A 5922-nucleotide genomic window follows, 5' to 3' on the forward strand; every position below is an offset into this window, starting at 1 on the left:
TTAGCTCCATGGAGAGCTAAACCCTAGTGGGTACTTGGGTATTTGTGAACCCTAGGATGTATTTGTTTCATTGGATCTCTTTATTATGCTTTCAATTAATTGATGTTTATTGTGAGTTCCAACCTTGAATGCTTGATTGTATGAAAATTTCCCCTAGCGTGACACTAGGTTTGAGAGTTTTTGTTTGTAACCATGTTAGTGAGTGACACACCACGAGTGTTAGACAAATCTAGGTTAGAGAGGGTTAAGAGGGTGAGTCAAGAGGTACAGGAGCGTCCCCTTTCTCCTCGAATGTGATAGATTCTACCTCCTTTTCTCGAGTTCTTTGCGGCCATAATAGAGTGAATGGTCTAAGGGATGAACTTCCGCTGGGGCTTAGTTGCGCGGGCAACGGAGTGAAGCGTTAAGGTGATCTTAGTATCTAGGGCTTAATCGTGGTTAGCGACCTTCCACCTGGACCAAAGGGTTAAGTCTAGAATTAGGAAGAGATTTATCACTTGGAATCCCTAGAGCTCATTGCAACTCTATACGAGTGTGAGGTGTTGAGATTGTTAGATTTCTCCTCCGGGACATGTATAGAGTTAGGCATAGTTGACCTTAGATTTGGGACTATGTAATGAAGGATTTCCATGACTCACTATTGTATTGATTAGGAAGCATAATAGAGTGTTCTTGCACTTGAAGTGATCGTCCTAGGCGGAGCATTATCCAAGTACCCCATCTTTATCGATTGCCTTACCTTCTCCTTTACTCGTGCTCTCTTACTTGTTGATTTTACTTTTGAAATTGAATCATTGTCACACTTATTACTATTGATTTTTCACATAGCAAAGAAGTGAATTAAGTGTTTTTATTCCCTACTCCGTGTGGATTCGACACCCGCTCATCTGGGATTATTACTTAGACAAACCCGTCCACTTGCGGGATATACACAAGGGGACCTTGTCACTTCCCGTGGAGCTTGAGTATAAAGCTTATTGGGCCATCAAGGCTATGAATTTTGACTTGAGGAAATTGGGGGAAAAAGATTGCTTCATCTGAACAAATTGTATGAATGGAGGATAAAGGTATATGAGAATGCAAGGATTTATAAAGAAAGAATTTGGAAGTGGCATGATAAGCACATAAGAAATCCTAAGGAATTCAAGGTCGGTGATCAAGTGTTATTGTTCAATTCTCACCAAAGGCTATTTCCGGGGAAGCTCAAGTCCAGATGGTTTGGGCCATATACCGTCAGTGAAGTATCACCCCATGGTGCTATTGAAATTACTCATCACAGAGAAAGGTATATTCAAGGTGAGCAGACATCAGTTAAAACCATACTTTGGAGGAGAAGTTAGTAATGGTGATAAGGAAGTGTTCTTTCTCCATGAGCCCCGATGAGGTGAAGTCAGGTACGTCAAGCTAAGTGATGTTAAATAAGTGCTTCTTCGGAGGCAACCCAAGTCTTTACTGTATTTCTAGTTGTAGTTAGTGTTTGCATGAATAAGAGCTTGAGTGTTAGTGTGTTGGTCTTTTACAAGCCATTGTTGTGATTTTCTCATGGATTATTGGTATTATCATGTGCTTAATTGTGTGTGACAAAGTTTTCTTGGTCGTTTGAGCGTGTTTTTTATGATTCTCTGGTTACTTTCGCATAATATAGGCAGGCTCTGAATAGATATAAATGTTTAGAAATTTTTTGCAAAGTCTGTAAATTTTTCTAAGTTACCAAAAGAAGACAAACGGCCGTGTGAAAATTCGACATAGGCGTGTGTTTTTGTTCAGAGCTCATCCTGAGAGTACGCAGGGGCTTGTGTCTGCTCCTGTGAACGACCTTGTCATGGTCACATGCCCGTGTGGAATTTCCACACGAGTGTGTGTTTCTGTATAGAAGTTGATAGCTATATCCCGAGAAGACACAGGGGCATGTTTTTGCCCCTATGTTGGACCTTGTGAACTACACATGGCCGTGGATAATATCCACAAGCCCGTGTGATTTCCTGCAAAGACTTCTCTTCCATCCTGAGAAGACACAGGGGCACGTGAGTGCCCTGCGAGTGGCCTTTGTGAACATCCATGGCAGTGTGGTATTTCCACATAGGCGCGTAAAACACTTAGAGAAATTTCCCATATGGACAGAGGAGCCACAGGGGCGTGTGGGTGCCCCTGTGGGTTAGGGACACGGGTGTGGGGAATTTCCACACGCCCTTGTGGTTGTGTTCAGAGCCAAAAAATGTCATCCCAAGAGCACACAACGGTATGTGTCTGCCCCTGTGAGGCTCTCTTGTGGAGTCACACGGGCGTGCGTAATTTCACCATGCCTGTGTGGATGTGCAGAATTAAAAAAGCCGCAATTTCTCTTTATAAATCTTGATCATCTTTTCATTTTCACACTCCCAAACACTTAGGGAACTCATCCTGGCACTCTCCTGAGTTTGCACAGTCGATTTAGAGAGATTTTACTCGAGTTTTCCGGTCGATTTCAAGGTTCTCATCTTCATCTTGTCGGTAAACCCTTATTCTCTCTTTTCTTTACCTTACTTGATTCTACTCGATTAAATTTGGTAAATGTACATTGTTTTGATGTTTAAATGTTGGATACATGCTTTAGTAGAATATTAGAATGAATTCATGACATATTTTTGAGTGTATTGCATAGTGGCCGTGCAGCTTTCACGCCCCATGGATCCCCACGGGTGTGTGGAATTTTCACATGGCCATGTAGATATCTAAAGTATTGTTTTATGAATGAATTTGATCGATTTCTTTTCAATACTTGTAGGTATGGCTCCCAGGACAAAGAAGCAAAATAGCAAACATCCATGCGAGCCTTCACCTGATCCGGAATAGATGGAGTTTGTGATACCCAAGCAAAAGGCTTGGTCTGAGCGACTGTTGAAGCTCAAGTTCAAACAGACTTGATTTTTGGATTTGAGTGCACTTAGATAGGTTCAAGTCACAGATGATATAGCCGATGAGGTCGATGAGCTGTTGTCAGTGGGTAGCTGGAGGAGATTACTGCCTATTCGCGAGCTAGCTATTCTTATGTTGACATTAGAAGTGTTAGCATTTTTTCATATTTGATCGGTCTTATAGGAATTTTGACAGTGTCAATGTCATACAGTTTAGATCATTTATACAGCATCACAACATGAGCATCATGTAATTTTTGGTCAGACTCAAGTTATACGAGGAGGACTTCACTGCAACAAAGGAGTACGAGCAGCTTCCTACAGATTACCCCGGCAGTTTGACACTGCAGCACGCATACAGAGCACTGTATGGATAGGGATAGTAAGGGCTTGGGGTGTCCAAGGGCACGTGTCTTGCCCAACCTACATATCGCTACATTCATGCCACTCTAAGCAGCTCGGTGAATGCCCTTGGTGACAACACCGACATCCTGAGCTAGTAAGAGTTGTTGTACCTCTACTTAATGGTTCAGAGCATGCCACTTCATCTAGGATATATCCTAGCAGAGTATTTACGGCATTAGGGATAGTATGCCAGGATTGGTGCCCTCTTCTTCGGCTCTTACATTACTAGACTCAACATCGGGATGGGTCTACTGGATACTATTAGAGGGGTCGAGAGATAATTATACCCGCACCCCTCAGCTTGGAGACTGTGACTCATGGGAATGATCAGATGATACAAAAATGGGGTGTATGTGATGAACATGCTCCCACTAGAGCCAGTCGAGATTAAGGATGATGTAGCAGAGGGTTCTCAGCCTGCGCTTGAGCTATAGCCAAAGCAGGATCAGACAGAGGCACTGACTACAGTGCAAGAACCCCCACCAGTTTGGATATTCTCTCAGACTTGAGCCCATGATCAATTTGAGAGGCTTGAGAGCACTGTAGTGATATTACAGGAAGATTTGGATGAGGTTTGCGCCACACAGGTTGCGAACCACACTGAGGTGATGGTGTTTCCTGACATTTTATAGCTGCTAGTCGAGCGACACGCGACCTCACCATTTGTTATGAGATTGAGGACCCCTCAGACATCACCAGCAGCAGCATCAACACATTCACCTAACCCACCAGCACTAATGGGTACTTTCATAAGTACATCTTCAATGATGCCCCTCGGATGTCTAACCGTTCGGTTTGCCAATTGAAGTATTATGCGAGTGGGCCTAGGCTCTCCCAAGCCATCTCATTGATGCTAGCCCCTGAATCCACTAATGTCTTTTCTTCACCCAAATTACCAATGTTACATGAAATTATGAAGCTTCCGGGGTCCTTCTTATTCGGCATATTCTTTTGCAACATCCCCAAACAAGAGGCATCTAAAATCATAGATACACTCTCCTTCAACTTCCTCTTGATGGTTAAAAGGTCCTTGAGAAACTTTACATAATGAGGCATTTGAGACAACGCCTCTACAAATGGAATGTTGATGTGCAACTACTTGAACAGACCCAAAAATTTCTTGTATTGATCATAATTTTGGTCGTTCTTCAACCTTGAAATATAAGGGATTCTCGGCTTGTAAGGAGGGGATTCCATCTCTTTCTCTTCAATTCTCTCCTTAACGTCCACGACGTAGGGTCCTTCAACATTGGTCTTCTCACTAGGGAGCCTACCCTTAACATCCGGACCACTTCATAAAGTGATCACCTCCACATATTCTCTTGTGTTGGTTTCTGTGTTACTTGGCAAGCTTCCTTAAGATCTCTCTGATAATGACTTCGCAATTTGCCCCACTTGATTCTCTAAGTTGTGTAAAGATACGGTGTGGTTGTGAATTGTGGCTTCAACTGATTGAAATCTCTTATCTAATGATTGAATAAACTTTGTCAAAGACTTCTCTAAATCAGTCATCTGGTTTTCCAAACCTGAAACTCGATTCTCCATGTTCAGGGCTTGTTTTTGTTATTGAAAACCCAGTGGTGACATGGTCTTATGTTGCCCTTGATTACTCCAAGAAAGGTTGGGGGGCTCCTCTAACTGGGATTGTAGGTATTACTATGCCGATTTCCTTGACTTCTTATTGCATTACCTACAAAGTCAACCTGTTCCACTGAGGATGTACCACCAATAGAAATTTGGTAATTAGATAGAGCATGTCCCTCCCCACATCCAGTGCTACTCATCACGGCTGCCACTCTCGGAGATGTTAAAATGTCTAACTTCTTGCTTAATGACTCAACTTGGGCCGCCAGTGAGGTAATTACAGCAATCTCATAAAGTCTGGCTACCTTCTTTCTGTCCCTTGTGTTCTACTGATAACTATTCATAGCCATTTCTTAGATGAGATATCGGGCTTCTTCAGGGGTCTTGCTTCCTAAGGTACCTCTTACTGCAGCATCAAGTAACTAATTCGTGTTTGGGTTCAACCCACCATAGAAAGTCTGAATGATCATCCACTCGGGAAACCCATGTTGAGGACATTTCTGCTGGAGCTCCTTGTACCTATCCCATGTCTCAAAAAGTGACTTCAATTTTCTTTGCACGAAAGAGGATATTTCATTCCTAAGCTTCGCAGATTTTTTGAGAAGGAAATATCGGGCAAGAAAAGCTTCTACCATCTCCTCCCATGTAGTGATCGATGCTCTAGGTAATGAATGTAGCCATTGCTTGGCTGTACCTTTCAAGGAAAATGGGAAGGCCCTCAACTTGGTAGCATCATCTGTAACACCATTAATCCTGAGCATGTCGCACACCTTCAAGAAGTTCTCTATGTGATTGTTTGGATCCTCATCGGCCAAACCATTAAACTGTGCTAATTGCTGTAACATCTTGATGAAGCCTGGGTTGAGGTCAAAATTCTGAGTAGTGATCGGTGGTGGCACAATACTAGACTGCATCCCAAGAACTGTGGGTCTAGAATAATCTGAGAGTGTGCTGTGCTGCTCATTCTATTCTACCATATTATCAGACACTTCAACTTCTATTTCAGCTTGATTATACTATACTTGCACAGTTTATTCTT

General features: G+C 42.7%; 1 non-coding gene across 1 annotated transcript; it reads left to right on the forward strand.

Annotated features, from left to right (window-relative positions):
• Positions 1-5363: 5363 nt before the first annotated feature.
• LOC120269621 lies at positions 5364-5470 on the forward strand. Its single transcript, XR_005539267.1, has one exon. It is a non-coding gene; the product is annotated as a small nucleolar RNA R71 (small nucleolar RNA).
• Positions 5471-5922: the final 452 nt, after the last annotated feature.

This window comes from Dioscorea cayenensis, chromosome 9 (assembly GCF_009730915.1).
Source record: "Dioscorea cayenensis subsp. rotundata cultivar TDr96_F1 chromosome 9, TDr96_F1_v2_PseudoChromosome.rev07_lg8_w22 25.fasta, whole genome shotgun sequence".
In the NCBI taxonomy this organism is placed as follows: domain Eukaryota; kingdom Viridiplantae; phylum Streptophyta; class Magnoliopsida; order Dioscoreales; family Dioscoreaceae; genus Dioscorea; species Dioscorea cayenensis.